At 39.8% G+C, this 17416-nt stretch overlaps 1 long non-coding RNA gene across 11 annotated transcripts in view; it reads left to right on the top strand.

Annotated features, from left to right (window-relative positions):
• Window positions 1-818: 818 nt before the first annotated feature.
• LOC111559434 overlaps window positions 819-17416 on the top strand; it is a 464969-nt gene continuing 448371 nt past the window's right edge. For 6 of the 11 annotated variants that reach the window (XR_006593863.1, XR_006593866.1, XR_006593860.1 and 3 more), the window contains exons 1-2: window positions 2653-5436; window positions 6291-6459. This is a non-coding gene — a long non-coding RNA (uncharacterized LOC111559434). The other 5 variants (XR_006593870.1, XR_006593869.1, XR_006593868.1 and 2 more) reach the window with 5 other exon arrangements.

Genomic DNA, 17416 nt, shown 5'->3' with positions numbered 1-17416 from the left:
GTGTCTTAATCCTGAAAGCTTTAGGAAGCATTTGGAAGGCTTCAAGCTGAGAGGGACTTGCATTTTTGTAAGATGACACTGTTTCACTGTGAAAAATGGACCTGAGTGGCCGCAGGAAATTTTAGGAGGTCATTCCATTGATAACGTTGACATGGGGAAGGTGATCATGGCTCAGACTAGGCGACTTGTTTAAAATAAATTCACCAATTTGGGCCGTGTCATCCCCAGATGTTTAGTCTGCCACACTCCCATCCATCCCTCCTGCCTTGTGATCTTTTCTGTTGCGCATCACTTTCAGCTGGTCTGAAAACTTGGGGGAATTTTCTGAACAAGCCGCTCCTCAAATGTGGGTAGGCAGGGAGAATTAGCACAAATAAGTGACTTAATCTTGGCCCTGGATGGAGGTGTCTGGATGAAAGGCCAGTTACATCTTTAACTGAGATGGAAGGAAGTGGGTCTGAAGGATTGGGTTTGTCCTCAGCCAGGCGGAAAGATTGAAGTTACTCTCTGTTCCCAAGTCAGGCATCTCTGGGGACTAGAAAAAGCTGTGAACTGAGTTGGGACGCATTGTTTTTAAACTCTGGGACCTTGGCCATGTCACCGAATGGCCTTAAGCCTGCCACTTTATCTAGATAGTGGGAATAATAATGCTTGCCCTCTGTTTCTCACAGATTCCTGGCAATATCCAATCCAATGGCGTACATGGAAATGCTTGAAAAGTCACAAACCATTCTATACACATTAACTGTCACGTCCAGTCAGTGAAGTGAAAGGCCATTTTTGGATGCAAAGAACAACCTTATGAGGCAAGCGTGCTCATTCCAAAATTTCAATTTTCTTAAGCATCTGAGTATTTTAAGGGTCATTTCTAGGATCCGTTTGTACTTTCTATCGTAAGTAGCTGCATAAAAGCTGGCATTTCTGTTTCGGAGAAGCAGTACTGCAGAGTGCTGAGAGCATGGACTTTGGAGTGAGATATAAGTTCAACTCTATGCTCTGCTTTTTGACACCTGTGTGAGCTTGGCAAAATTATTTAGCTCCTCTGAATCTTCGTTTACTCCTCTGCAAAATGGGTGTATTAGCAGAAGAGGCCTCATAAGCCTGTTTTGAGAACTAAACGAAACGTTACGTGTAAAGTTGTTAACACAGTGGTTAGTCTATGTGAAGAACTCATTAGGTAGTAGCTATCACTATGTCTATGTTTTAAAATTTTTACCTTTTAGCTGCATTTCTCATTTAATTGTCTGGTATCAATGGGGGGAGGGCTGGAGTTCTGACTGTTATGCATGGTACTTATGCATGGTACTTACGCATGGTACTCATTTATCCACTTAGGTAGATTCTGCATGGACATAGGAAGGGTCTCCTCCCCATCATTCCCACCCATATTCTTAGGAAATGCTCTAAGGGAAGGAATCAGATGGGAGAGGGGTAGAGACAGCTTGTTGTTGGAAGGCATAATGATGAGATCAAATGACATTAGGCCACTCCGCATTCGTGACGTTCCCAGGCCCCCTGAGCACCCACGACACTGCAGAGAAGTTCCCACCGGTCTTGCATCATCAGTGGTGTTCCCGCTTGCAGCCTCATGGGAACGCACGTGGGGGCCGTGTCCAGGGGTGATGCTGACGCACAGCTGTACGCTGGTCCAAACAGTTCCGGGGAGGCACTGGGCGCCGGGCAAAGCCGGCACTTGTGATGTCACAGAGGAATCTCAGGGCTTGGAAGGCTGACAGAATGCCTTTGCCAGCCCTGGGCTGCAAATCAGAAGGGAATTCGGCCTCCAGAAAGTTCACTTTCACTCCAGCCTGGAGCCAGTCAGAATCAGTGCAGGGCTCTTAACAGATTATAGATTGATTCTGCTGAAATGGAGAAAAATGCAAAAGGGACATCTTCTCATTCCGAGTAGCACCCACTGATCCTCTCTAAGCAGATGGACTGATAATTACTCCCATCAGTAAGGAGGAAACGCTCAGCTCAGCCTTGCCGACCTGCGGATTCCCTCCCTCCTCCTTTGCCAAAGCTGAGAATGTGTATGGAACAAAAACTGTAGGGGGAGCTATTTTGTTTTGAATGACGAGTGTAATCTGCCTTTTCAAGTAAGCAAGATATTGAGAACAATTTCACTTTTTGGGGCATTATGAAAGTGCTCTAGAAGGAGGCGCAGGTCATTATCTAGGAAACTGTGTAATATGCATCAGTGTGGATCTGAATGAGGTACGAGGCCCATGCTCTCCCAGTTGTATCACATGATATTTGGGCATCTTGGGGTAAAGTTGGGGGCACAGTCTTGAAAGCAAGACAGCCCTGGGTCCAGATCACAGCTCAGCTACTTAGCATCTCAGCAGCCTTGGACAAGTTGCTTCATAACCCTGTAAAAGGGTAAAAAGGAAAGAGGAACGTCTGCACAACCTCCCCCACTAAGTTCTTACTCGGATTTAATTTGACACTGCATTTAAAATTCAGCCGGTAGTCTGCACTCAACAAATGGATTTTCTATCCTCCTTATTTCTCTGGAGTGTCAGATACCGCACTCTTTCATCCTCATCTATGAATGTTGCGCTTCTAATTGGTTTCTTGCCTTTTATAAAGAAGATGCGATTGGGCTCACAAAATAGGGCGCAAACTCAAGATTAGTCCTGCTGGTAAGTGTCCTCTGTTCATTACTTTGATGGGATGGTTTGAGGATGAAGTCTTTGCTGAAGAGTATTTGATGCTGTAGGAGAATGTGTTTGTGCCTGAGCACAGGTCAGAAGAGAAACTAATGATGGAATGGCATTTGCTTCTGTGGAGAGGCCTGGGCAGTGACTTGAAAATGATTTTTGAACAAAAGCATATTTCCTGGTATACCAAGGATATATGGCTGTGACGGCCCGGGGACTGCTCGGCTCCTTGCTCAGACATAATACTGCTCAGGGTAAGTCTCCTCCAGAACCCAGAAGACTATAAGGTAACAGCAAGCCAATTTCTCTGCCTCCAACAAAATAAAGATTGCTTTGGAATCCATCTTATAAATCACAAATGGGGCTTACTACTAGGCCAAGGAAACAATTAGTAGTTATCCAGTAAATGGAATCAATAGAGGAAAAAACAACCGACCCACAAAAACACAGCAACATATTACAAGGGAAAATGTTCTGCATATTGTCTTCTGTCGTGCTGGGCTAGGACATCTTAATGAAGAGCTATATTCTCTCAGGATGGTACCCCAGAGAGCTTATCAGAAGTGTTACTAAGAAGTTGCAGTCTTAATTTTTTTTTTTCTCCAGCCTCGCGTATACAAGAGAATTCCATATTTGACAGCATCCTGGTACTTCCTTTATTTAACAAAGACATCTTAATGTTTCCATGACGGTAACGTGTGAGTTACCTCACGTCCAGTCTTAAAATAGTTGTTACACTTAAGGAGTATTATTAGAATAAAGCTGGAAGGAAACATGGAGACAATTACTCTAATTCCCTCATTTTATAGGAGAGAATCCAGGGGCCCTAGTGCCTTCTCAAGGCCGCACAATGACTGGGGTCAGGGCTGGCTTGAGAATTCAGATTTGTATTTCCATACCGATGCTCCTTTTATTTTTTGACATGTAATAATTCTTCTTGGTCTAGAAGAAGATTAGAGTATTAACAGTAGTTTAGATGTAAGAGAATACCACCAAACAGGCCCACTGTATAAATCATTACAGAATATCATAGAGGAAGGACCACAGAGACCACAACGGTTACATTTTACAGTCAAAGAAAATGTGGCACAGAGAAGTTGAATGACTTTCTAGGGACAACCTGGCTAATAATTGATGGAGTCAAGATTTGAACTCGTTGGATCTGGCATATCTGGTGCTAGTTAGAACATCGGCTGGAGTTGGCCTGGGGTTTTACTGGACTCATCTCTGTTTTAGAGTATTCTGAGAGATGTCCTGACCCTGCTTCCGCGGGCTATGAGGAAGCTTGCACTTTGGAAACACATGAGAGAGGTTGGAAGTGTGGATTGTTTATAGCCCGAGAGGAGAAAGTTGTTCAACTTCATTTCCATCCCTAACCACATGGGAGAATAGGTTGGAGTAATAGGAAGACCCTCAGTGGTTGCGAAGCGTGTGTGTATACATTGTGGTGGGGACTGTATTATGCCTGAGAGCCCTTTGGTTTTCTCTTTTCCCTTCAGCTTTCTGAGATGCTCTGCCTTATAGCCCAAAAGAGGTGGCTTTCATGGCTCCTCTGACTGAACTCGGGGTAGATACAGGTGGCCCCTCTGAGAGCGTCCCACCAGGGTTTTTGCAATTAGGCATAGTGATTGAACTGGTTAACTTTGGAGAGATGTGTTGGGGTCACCTAGACTTGTGATCCAAAGCCTCCGTCTCTGGGATGCCACAGTCTGACACGGGTTTGTAACCAGGAAGCAACTGTGTGGAGAGAGAGAGAGGGGTAGGTGAGGGAATGAATGCATTGCATATGCTTTCTCTTCCTCTATCTACAGGTACTTGAACCCTGATTTTTCAGCATCACCGTGAGTATTGTGACCATAACGCCAGCACAAGGGAAATGAAAATGGGTCTTAATAATATCATTTGGGTCTGGAATCTAGTTGTGCCCCAAAGCCAGCGTCTATCCTGGGCATTTCTGAAAAAGAGGCTTCTCTCTGTTTCTCTCTTTCTTTTTTGATTTAAGACAGTTCGAGTTGAGGTTTTAGTCCCATGCAAGAGAAGGAGTTGTAACTGACACAGGAGCTTTGCACTGCCAGTAAATTGCTTTGTTTTGCAGAATGCAAAGCCAAGCTTCAAGAAGAGAGAAAAGTGCTGGGATGGCTCCTTTTTGATTCTAGTTTCTTATTTATTTCTTGTTTTGTTGTTTTTGTAAAGAACATATAAGAAACTCTCCAACTGAATGCCACATGGTGCCTAGATCCTGATCCTTCTGCAGCAAAAACGTTTTTCTGTTCTCTGGATCGTTCCTGGATACTATAGTTCTAGAAATGAAGACATGGAGAGGGCTGGCTGGAGTCAAATTAAAAAAAAAAAAAGCAACCTGAAGGGGGTAGAAATGATCAAAGCAAAGAAAAAAGAATGAAATATCCTAATCTGAAGATGATTTCGTTTTCCAAAAGCTCCTAGCAAATTGAGAAGGCAGCCGAAGGAAAGGCTTGTTTGGGAAGGTATGCATCAAATAAAAGCAACGGCCATGGAAACAGAAGGTCTGTCTTCTAAAATGGATTCCTGGCAGTGAAACTCACTGGCTATAGTCAGCCCAGACTGAACTCCTTTCTTCATCCTTGAATGAATCACTATGGTCCCAGGGATGTGATGCTGTGCTTGGTCAGACTTGAGTCACCTGTCCACTTCTGGATCTATGGAGATGATGGACATCACCCTGCTGAGATTATGGAAAGAGCAGTACGGGGAAAATCAGGATGCAAAAGAGGAATGAATGGAAGTCAGGCAGGTAACAAACAGAAACCAACAGATGAGAGTTCTCTTGAAAGCAGGCGCTGTGTAGAATCCAAGCTCCTTTAATGACATATTTCTGAATGAAACATTTGTGTCTAAGATAAGCATTTCTGTGGGATTTATAGGAAACATAGCTGTCTCTCTGTGCTGGATATTTTACACAGGAATTGTTCTGAAATACTTAAAATGTTAAAAACCTGCAGAATACTTTTGTTTTACAAATATAACAATACTGAGAAAGTAAGGGTTGGATATTATGAAATTGCTAAGACTTCAGTTTCAGTTACTTGTTTCTTTAAAGTTTATTTATTTATTTTGAGGTAGGGGAGGGGTGGAGAGAGAAGGAGAGGGAAAATTCCAAGCAGGCTCCACACTGTCAGTGCAGAGCCCAATGCAGGGCTTAATCTCACGAGACGTGAAACCATGACCTGAGCCAAAATCAAGAGTCAGATGCTCAACCAACTGAGCCACCCAGGCACTCCTCAGTTACTTGTTACTTGGCCTTATGGTAGACTCAGGATTTTCTTCAGAGTACGTTAATATAAATAATTTCAGAGCCATAAAGACTGTAATTTTTGTGAAATTATCAGCCCTAGGCTCTTTGAATATACCACATTCAGAACTTTCTCAGTGACACAGCTATAGAGAAGGAAAACACTGGCTGGGGTGATGAATTGGCTCACTGGAATGGTTCTTAGAATTACATCACCACCTTGCGATAAGGTTCCATAAAAAAAAAAATACAAAGATTTGGGTTTGGTAATTTTCTTACCGCACTTTTCTTATTCCTTTCCAAAAATTTTAATACATCAATAACTTACTAATTTGAAATTCTTCCCTCTAACATAGGAAATGTGTCTCTTTCTGAGAAGATGGATGCTCCCCCCAAAAATAAAGCATGTGGAAGGTAAATCGGTGTTTTTGGATGGATGCCTTGTTGGAAGAAGACAAGAGGGTGGTCATGCCATTCTTACCTGACTTTCCCTTCTTCCACTTGATAGTCCGCCTTCAGAAGCAGGTAAACATGCCATCCATCATATTATCTGTTTCCTTTGTAGTAAATGTGACTGGTTTTAATCACTATATTTTGTTGACTTGATGTAATGTGCAGTATTTGAGTTGAAAGGGGGGCATGAACAGCTAAAATGACATCTCATTTTTTTCAGGGACCTTTGTTCTTAAACACAGGAAGTTGTAAAATCTCCAGTAGCAAATTTCATTAGGTTTAGGCAATACTATAAGTGATGGCATTCTATTGAGTCAATGCCTTGAATGTGAATCAGGAGATTAACTATTGTGGCAAACTGTCAATCTTGACTCCTAAATTATTGTGAGTAGCGAATTTTTTGTTCTGGCTTTGAAGTTGAATTATTCTTTTCACTTAGTATGTCAGTCAGAAAAGAGATTTGTCTTCTCAGCTGAGCTCTGCCTGGTTTTCTTTAGGTAATTAATATTTCCCCTTTCTCCCACACTGTGCCATTACTTTGTTATGATTCTCATTCATCAAGACCCAAATATTTCTTTAAAATTCTGAGGGGCTTGACAGGTTAAACTGTATCCCATTATTGATGATATTAAACAACACCTTCTGAAAAGTTGTCTTTAGGCTTTCTGTCAGATTTTCAGTAAAATGTCATCATATTGGTATCTTTATTTCTTTAAGAGAGAGGGAGAGAGAGAGGTCATTCAGAATCACTTGTGAACGCTCTCTACAACATGTTTTCAGACAAAAAAATATGGTTTGGGAAAGAAGAAAAATATCAATTTTTTGGAAGCATTGTAAAATATCCATTATTAACAGGCGTGTGAGCCTAAGTGCACACAAATGTATGTCCAGGAATGTTCATTTCTGCCATGTTTGTATCCCCTAAAAAACAAAAATAGAAACAACCTAAATTTCCAAATGGATGAAAAGTTAAATAAACCATGACACAATGTAATGTTATGTGTTATTTGAAAAGGTTGAGGGGCGCCTGGGTGGCTCAGTCAGTTAAGCGTCCGACTTCAGCTCAGGTCACGATCTCGCGGTCCGTGAGTTCGAGCCCCGCCTCGGGCTCTGGGCTGATGGCTCGGAGCCTGGAGCCTGCTTCCGATTCTGTGTCTCCCTCTCTCTCTGTCCCTCCCCCATTCATGCCCTGTCTCTCTCTGTCTCAAAAATAAATAAACGTTAAAAAAATTTATTAAAAAGGATGAAGTACATTTACCTAGACTTGCTTGAAATGGAGCTCATGAAATATCACTAGGAATAAAAAAGCAATTGCATAATAGTCAGTATAGTAGAATCATTTTTTTTGGTAAAATATATGTCTTTATCTTATATATGTTAATGTATATGAACTGTTCATTGTAGTTAGATCTGAGTAATGAGAATCGTCAGTAATGAGTTGGGGAGGGCTTTTGTTGTACCTTATAACCTGTGTGGTTTTTTTTTTTAATGATAAGCATGCATAAAGGTTTTCAAATGCATATGGACAAAATAAAATAAGTCATTAAGCTCTCTCATCTTATAAGTGAGAGAACTGAACATGGAGAAATTCAATGACTTTCTTACTCTAGTCCAGCTCATTCGAGCCAGAGATGGAATTTGGATTCAGCTCTTTGGGCTTCAACATCTGTATGATTACTCCTGCATATCACTCCTCTTTCTTACATTAATCATAAACATTGTTTTAATAACCAATATCCGCATCTTTGAAATCAAACAGAAATAAACCCCTTGTCCCCGCCACAAAAACCTTGGAATTTAAATCTTAGAAGCTTAAATCTTACTTTTCTTCACCATATCGACAAATCCACTTTCCTCTAGGAATTAGAATTAAATTTATGCTGCATTTATGCTGCTTTGAGTCACAGTTTAATCACACAATGCTAGGAAAGTCTCTACAGCTCAGCTCTTCTGACAAAGGTGCTCACTGTAGTGATACCTGTGAATCCATTCATTTCACAAAGACTCGCTATCCAGGTGGACTCTCCACTGGGCTGTTTCTTCTGCTTATTTCTTGGTCTCATTCTTTCTTTTCTTCCTGTGTGGCTGTCTGCAGGAAGTGGCTCCACATAGATGCTCCAGCATCCAAATTCACCCTGCTGAGTAATTTATTCACTGTTTTCTTTCAGTCGTCTTTATGTTGCAGACGTTTGGACTTACTAAACTGTTGATTCTCTTTCCTTCTGGGGGATCTGAACTCTCTGAGTGCTGAGGAAGGAAACCTTGCAAGGGCGAGTGGAAGACGAGCAACAGAACAGGGAGTTTCTGAGCGAAATTTCAATGTTAGCCAGTCATCGGTGTCCTCTTACTTACCAACCATCAATGCAATTCTTGTCATCATCAGTGCCACCTGTTATTGGGCATTGACGAGAGCCTGGAGTAGGCACTTGACACAGACTTATGCCTCAGTACAGTCCTTTGGGCTGGATACTGTTAGTGTTCCATTGATACGTAAGGGGTGGAAGCAAATAAGGTAAGGCTTAGGTGATTTGTTCAAAGTCATATTGGCTAAGGACTACCTTCTCTCAGGTTTCAGTCTTTGAGTTGGAAAAAAAAAGGCCAAGAAACCATAATAAGACTCATCACAGAAGTGGAATTCTCTAACACTGTCTTTCTCCCAATGTATTCAGCTTATTAGTGTATAGGGGAGCTCTAACTTTCTGAAAACGTCTATTGATTTTCTTGTGTGTGTGTGTGGATTTACAGAGACAATTCGTAGGCCTCAGATGCCGTTGTAACATTCACTGCTTTGCTGTGGATAGGAAGGATGTTTGTGAAAGAAGGCCAAGTAATGTCATCATTTGGCCTCATTTGTGAAATGAATGGCTGTGTTCCTGGCACTGAGAAGGATGCCCTAAAGCCATTTGAAAGATGAAAGGGCTTATCTTGAAACAAGGTTTTCTGGAAGATCACAAACCAACCGTCTAAAATGTTAGTTCAGATAAAATGAGAGCAAAGAACTATTGGAATCTTCAAGTTGAAATTTCTAATTAGGATTTTAACAACTTGTACAGAAATTATCCTCGCTGCAGCCTTTGCAATTGATTCTTCTTATAGGAAGGGGAGAACGTTTTCTTATCCCTTTGCTTATGGACTTCAAAGATATACAGTGATTAAAGTGTTTTCATTTTGCCCAGCTTTGGTATCGGGGCGTTCCTGTTGGGTTCTCTAGTCAAAATTCTTGTCTGCAGCTTGGAGCTGATTTTAATATAAATAGCAGGTTTGTCGTATCTCAGGTGCTTATTAAAATGTCATTCAGCAATTAGCTGAATCAAGAAAGGAACATAGTACACCTTTATTCTGCCTCGATGCTTATAGATATCTACGTTGGGAATCTCACTTTGCTTCCATCATACTGAAGCAGCTGTTGGTTTGGGTGACTGGGCTATACATTTATAAGGAGCCATTGCTGCTCTTTGGAGATATCTGAAGGGGAGTAACTTCTGCTACCTTCTCTCTACTAACATCACCAATCTCGGAAGTGATAACAATCGATTCCCTAAGGCCATCAGCCTCTATGTAGTGTGTTATGAAATATAAAAATTACATTGAAATATTCTACACGTGTTTAGATTTCACATAATCTTGAAAGTTGGATATCAAGTGCTATCCTAAAAGAAAGAAAGAAAGAAAGAAAGAAAGAAAGAAAGAAAGAAAGAAAGAAAGAAAAGGAAGGAGGGAGGGAGGGAAGGAAGGAAGGAAGGAAGGAAGGAAGGAAGGAAGGAAGGAAGGAAGGAAGAAAAAGATGCTTTACCCCTCTAAAATCCAGACTGCAATAATGTATACCTCACTATTAGCAGTGGGATTCCCCACCCCCGCCCTGCCCCTGCTCCTGCTCCAACGGATTTGGGGGCAATCTCTGAGATGTTGCTATCACACTAAAGGGTTAAGTTTTTTAGGACAAGTCTGAAAGAGTTTAATTTTCTCAGCACGTTGCCTCATCTCTGGTAGCTGCCACAACATGCCTCATTTTGGTAGCACAGCAGTTGACACATTCTTTGGGCATGGAAAAAGTAACAAAAATCAGGAATCTCCCCTCCTCACTCTCACCAGTGAGAGCTATGAAGAAATATAATTAAGGATTTGCATGCTTAGTATAATGAAAATATTTTTTTCCAGTTCTGTTTGGTTCTGAATTAATAATAAGCAAAAGGAAAAGAAGCTCAGTACACAGGGTGTGCTGTGCACCTAACAAAATGTAATAATTAGTTAATTGGCACATCAATTTTTCTGTTATTTTTTTAGAATTGACAACTAATCCACTTGCCTACTTCTTATTAAACACATTTCCACACACCCCCTCCCCCCAAGGAAATGTCTCAAGTCTTCTTTTTTCATTCTTTTCAAAATTCTGGATTAGGAATCTCAAAAAAAAAAAAAAGACATTGGGCCAGCTTCTGGAATAGTGGAAGAAGGACCTCCAAAAATTCACTGTTCCATAAAAGAAATGAGAACACTGGCAAAAGTGTCAAGATCAACTTTAGGGGATCTCTGGAAATGAAAACTGGCAAAAATCTAGGAAGGGTTTATTCAAAAACAATGGGTGAATCTTAGCAAGAACAGCAAGATTTATGACACTTTTAAACTTGCCATAATTCTGCCCTCTTCCTGAGCTCGGTAGCCTTGAAAACCAGCAGCCTTGCCAGCCCCTGGAGGGGAAAAATGGCTTTGGAGCTCCCCTAAAGCTTACTCCCCAGAGAATTTCCACTATCTGGCCTGCCTGTAAGTTTGCTGAAAACAAGTTCCAGGACTTGTTTGTTTGTTGAAGTCATCATGATGTATATTATTAATAAGAAGTTCTGAACGAATATTTTGTGGTTCAATGATGCTATTGAAGACCCAAGATATTCATTTTCCCGTCACCCTAAGTGAATTGATTCATCTTCCTTGTGTTGGTAACCTCATGGTCACAGGGTGGCTGCCACAGCTTTAGGCACTGTGTCCCTAGCATCCCATGCAGGAAGGAGAGTAGTATGTGGGAGATCAGTCTCCTTTAATTAGCGGAGAAGGTTTGAGAAGCTCAAATGTTCTCTTATGTCTCATTTCCCAGAATTGGGTCACATAGCCGCTCCTAGTTGCAAGGGAAGCTGGAAAAGAGAATATTTGACAAAGGAGATGAGAATTATCATGATTTATTCAGAGAAATTATGACTTATCTGTGGAAGTTCGGCACATTAAAGCCTGAACAAAAAAGGGTTTTCTTCTTTCTTTCTCTCTCTCTCCTTTCCTTTCTTTTCCTTCCTTCCTTCCTACCTTCCTTTCTTTCTCTTTCTTTTCTTTTCTTTTCTTTTCTTTTCTTTTCTTTTCTTTTCTTTTCTTTTCTCTTTTCTTTCTTTCTCTCTCTCTCTCTCTCTCTTCCTTCCTTCTTTCTTCCCTTCCTTCCTTCTGCCTTCCTGCCTTCCTGACTTCCTTTCTTTTAATTTTTTTTTTTTTAAATCTGGGAAGATTTGGGGGCAGAAGGAAAGCAATAGTGTTAGTTACAGGCAAGGATTGTCCCTGATTCATCTTTTTAAATTGAAGTATAGTTAACATATAATATCCTGTTAGTTTCAGGTGTATGTCATAGTTATGTGATATTTTTCTACATTATGAAATGATCCCCCACAATAAGTCTAGTTACCGTCTCTTACTACGCAAAGTTATTACGGTATTATTGACTATGTTCTTTCTGCTGTACCGTTTATCTCTGGGAGTTTGTCCTCCCCTCCCTTGGAAAACTTCTTCCCTGTGGTAACCAGTGGTTTGTTTCCTGCATCTATGAGTCCGTTTCTGTTTTGTTATATTTGTTCATCAGTTGTTTTTTTTCCAGACTCCACACATAAGTGAAATCATGCAGTATTTGTCTTTTTCTGAATTCACTTTGTATGATACCCTCCAGCTCCATCCATGTTGTTGCACATGGCAAGATTTCATTCTTTTTTTATCATTGAGTGACATTCCGTTGCATACATTCACCACATCTTCTTTATCCATTCACCTATCAGTAGACACTTGGGTTGTTTCCTTATCTTGGCTGTTGTAAATAATGCTGTAATGAACATAGGGGTACACATATCCTTTTGAATTGATGTTTTTGTTTTCTTTGGATAAAAAACCACAAATGGAATTGCTGGATCTTATGAGAGTTCTTTGTGTGTGTGTGTGTGTGTGTGTGTGTGTGTGGAACCTCCATTACTATTTTCCATAGTGGTTACACCAATTTACATTGCCACGAATAGTATATGAAGATGCCCTTTTCTCCACATTCTCATTAACGTTTGTTATTTCTTGTCTTTTTGATAATAGTTATTCTGACAGATGTGAGGTGACACCTTGTTGTGGTTTTGATTTGCATTTCTCCAATGGTTAGTGACGTTGAACACCTTTTCGTGTGCTTTGTGGCCATGTGTATATCTTCTTTGGAAAAATGTCTCTTCAGATCTTCTGCCCATTCTTTAGTCTGGCTGGTCTGTTTGATGTTAGGTTGCATAAGTTCTTTATATATTTTGGATTTTAACTTCTTACTGGTTATATTATTTGCAAGCATCTTCTGCCATTCAGTAGGTTGCCTTTTCATTTTGTGGATGGGTTTATTCACTGAATAAACTGAAGCTTTTCAGTTTGATGTAATTTCATTTGTTTATTTTAACTTTTGTTGCCCGTGCCTGAGGAGAATGGTCCAAAAAATATTGCTAAGATCACTGTCAAAGAGCTTCCTGTTTATGTTTCCTCTAGGAGTATAATGGTTTTAGGTGTTACATTGAAGTCTTTAATCCCTTTTGAATTTATTTTCAAATATGGTGTACGATAGTGGTACATTTTCATTCTTTTGCATGTAGTTGTCCAGTTTTTCCAATACCAGTTATTGAAGAGACCATCTTTTCCTTGTGGTATATTCTTGCCTTTGTTGTAGATTAATTGACCACATAAGCGTGAGTTTATCTCTGGGCCCTCTATTCTGTCCTGTTGATCTTTGTGTCTGTTTTTGTGCCAGAGTCATACTGTTTTGATTATTTAGCTTTTTAGTATAATTTGAGATCAGGGAACACAATACCTCCAGCTTTGTTCTTCCTTCTCAAGATTACCTTGGCTATTCGGGGTCCTTTGTGGTTCCATACAAGTTTTAAGATTGTTTGTTCTAGTTCTGTGAAAAAAGCCTTTGGTGTTTTGATGGGGAGAGCATTAAATCTATAGATTGTTTTGAGTAGTCTGGACATTTAACAATGTTAATTCTTCTAGTTAATGAGCATGGCATCATTTTTTCATTTATTTGTGTTTATTATTTGGTTATTTGGTTTTAATTTCTTTCTTTGATGTCTTACAGTTTTCAGAGTATAGGTCTTTCACCATCTTGCTCAAATTTATTCCAATGAATTTTATTTATTTTTTTTTGATGCAATTGTCAATAAGATTGTCTTCTTAATTTCTCTTTCTGGTAGCTTGTTATTAGTATATAGAAACACAAATTGTTTCTGTGTGTTAATTTTGTATCCTGCAACTTTCTCTAATTCATGTATTCTAATAGTTTTTTTGGTGGAGTTTGTAGATTTTCTGCATATAGTAAAAATCTTGGTGTATGTATGTATATATATATATACATAAAAATATACATACATACACAATGTATATATAGGTACATACACAATAGAATATTATTCTGAATACCACTATATGCTACAACATGATGCTAAGTAAAAAAGTCCATCCAAAAGGCCACATGTTGCAGTGTTCCATTTATATGAATTGTCCATCACAGATTTATAGAGATATAAATTGATTATATTTATAGATTATTTAGATTTATAGAATCTTTAGCTAGTATAGATTATTGCAGGGATGGGGTGGAGGAGGAGGTGGGGAGTGACTTTTAGTGTTTAATGTATGGGGATTCTTTTGGGAATGATGAAAATGTCTTGGAATTTGATAGTGGTGAGGTTGCACAACTTTGTGAATATATTTAAAACACTGAGTTGTACATTTTGAAAGGATGAATTTTATGGTATGTGAGTTATATCTCAATAAAGCTGTTATTAAAAAAAAAGTCTCTCCAGCTGTTTTCAATTAATGCTCTCAGGGCTAATGTGTATGAATGACTCAGCAGAACCCCGTTGTTTCTAACTTATATTTTTAAGAGAGCCAAACTATTTTGCAATACAGCAAACATATATTAAACAAAATGGAATCATCACATTTCACTGTTATAAACTGGATAAACAAAACAGATTTCTTTACAGGCACCATATGGAGATGGGATTCACCCATAAATACATCCAAGTTGCTTTGGTCATTTTATAGTGAGCTTGGGTTGGCAGAGAAAAAGAGAAAGGGAAGTTAAGGCAGAACAACTCAAGCCTGATGATTTTGCTCTTGATCAGCAACACTAAAAAGGCTTTCGTTGGATTCTTAACTGACCAGCCTGGCTCCCTTTTACTGATTACTTTCAACACATAATAGTTTCTTGGCTAGGTACTGGTAATTATTTTAGATGTTGAGATTTTACTGTGATTAAATTAATTAAAATCTGTCTTCCTGGCATCCTAAGAAAAGACTATACCTCTCAGAGTTTAAGCAGTTTTTTTTCCCCTTAACTTGGAGAACGATTAAAAAGAGGTTGGTGTCTCCTTGAAAAAGAAAAACTCAGACTTCTCTACCCAGTACCATAATGAAAAATGATAATCAATAAAACACTTGAACTTTTAGCAATGAAGATGACTTTAGACCATTCCTCTGTATTTTTTGTTGGTTTGACCCATTTCTTTCCAGGTAAATACCTTTGTTTACTTAATACTCACATCTTATTCTAACATTCCAATGTTAACATTTTTTTCCCAGTCCCTGGGATGTACAAGAATATATTACAAATAGATAATATCCTGCTGGCATGCTTTTAAATGCTGTCGGAAATAACCAAGTACATCATTTAAAAAAGAGCGCACGTAAGAACTTTTAACAGTGTGAGTTTTGAAACTTGAGTTTTTAGGTGTTCACATGCCTAAGTATTTACATTTTGCTCTGTGTTTGCTAACTTAAGTCTTACATGCTCGTATGATCTTGATATAACCAAGGATGTAAACCTGAGGAAATGTAATTGTGAAATTGGATTGCAATTTGCATATTCCATGGAAGCAAACTAAGAATATTGTTTAGGCTATGTGTTGACAGGTTATTTCAGGGCGTGGTTGAAACATACATCAAGTATAACTCTTCCTCCTAGTGAACCTCTTGTGCTGTTTGACAGTTACTTTACTTTGGACGTATTTGTATTAATTTTGTCACAAGAGGGCAAAGAGGAAGACTTTGAACTGTCATTTGCAAACTGAATTATTTATATCATTTTTTATATTCTAAGGAATCTGGGGGCAGAACTTGTTGAGACCTGATTTATATTGTGGAATTCCCATGTGGATATGAATATGGTAATACTGAAGGATAATTGAAATTTTGTTGCTTTTTCCTAGTGAATGGTTTTGCTGAAGAATGCGTGTTAATTACAAATTAGAAGAAACAATGTCTTTAGAATGTTGAACCTGTATTAGTGACCAAAGTAGCCTAGCATTGTCATAAACAACTGAAAGATCTCAAAATGTTCCTAAATGAGGTAGGGTGGTATTGTCCCAGATCTGCTCAGCAACATGAATCCCAAAAGGAAGAATTAGATTAGTAGGAAATTGGGGTTGGCCTAATTTTGGAACAATTACATCCAGAATGGGAGTGCTTTTTCAGAACTTGGTCAGAATCAAAGTAATCTTCGAAAATTTTGGAGATTGAACTCAGGAATTTTAGGATACCAGATCCCCATGCATACATGTATGAATCCATGATAGCATTTCTGTGTCCCATTCATGCAGGCATCATTAATGGATTAGGATAAACTTTACTCTTAAACCCTAAGATAAAGTATGATGGCGAGCCTCCAAGATGTCCCCCAACAGTCCTAGCCCTGTGTATCCATGCCCTTCTGTAGTTCCTTCCCATATTGCATAAGGCTGGCCTGTTTTACCAGTAGAATACTGCAGAAGTGAAGTATAGGAAAAGTGTGACTTCTGAGGCCAAGTCATAAAAGACATTGTAACAACTGCGTTGCTCTCTCTTGCATCCCTTCCTCTGGGGGCAGCCAGCTGCCATGTCATGAGGACCCTCAAGCAACCCTATGAAGAATTCTAATGATGAGGCCCCCCACTAACACTCAACACCCACTTGGTAGTCATCTGAGTGAACCGTCTTAGAACCGGATCCTCCAGCTCCAGTGGTGTCTTCAGTTACTGAGACCTCATGAGAGGCCCTGAGCCACAACCACACAGCTAAGCTTCTCCTCATTTCCTGACCTCTAGAAACTACAAGAGATAGTCAATTTTTTATTCTTGGGGCACCTGGGTATCTCAGTCGGTTGAGCAGCTGACTTTTGATTTCAGCTCAGGTCATGATCTCATGGTTTGTGCGATGTAGCTCCCATGTCAGGTTCTACACTGACAGGGCTGAGCATTGTTGTTTAGCCTGCTGCATTCGGGGGTAGTTTGTTACAAAGCAATAGATAACTAATGCACAGGGTGTGAAAGGTGATTCTAGCAAGCTTACATGAGGCAGTGGGGAAAATGAATGAGGGAAGACAGGTAAGGTTTGTAAATGTGGGCAACTGGACTCAATCCCATTGGGGAAACTTTGAGGATTGTTTAGTTTGTACTGAGAGTTGTGTCACAAAGGGGTGGGGAAGCTTGTGTATCTTCACACCAACTGCCCTTCCTCATTGACTGAAGATTGCCCAGGGGGCCATTAAGTCCTCAGTACTTCCTGGCTGCCTTGCCCTTGGCCTTTGAAAGAATCAGAAAATCCTCAGAGAAGCAGAAAGCTGTAGGTGGTTGAAATGGAAGGCCGTCAGCCTGTAAAAGAACTGTTCCATCGAGGCTATAGGTGAACCCAAGATGGGAGTGGATTGAGTGGATTATGGGGTGGATTATAGAGTGAGGCTTCAATACTGTCTGCCATATAGCTTCGGTCTTTTTCATTGCCACAC

The sequence above is a fragment of the Felis catus genome, chromosome A2, assembly GCF_018350175.1.
Source record: "Felis catus isolate Fca126 chromosome A2, F.catus_Fca126_mat1.0, whole genome shotgun sequence".
NCBI lineage: Eukaryota > Metazoa > Chordata > Mammalia > Carnivora > Felidae > Felis > Felis catus.
This window is presented reverse-complemented; position numbering and strand designations above follow the sequence as displayed.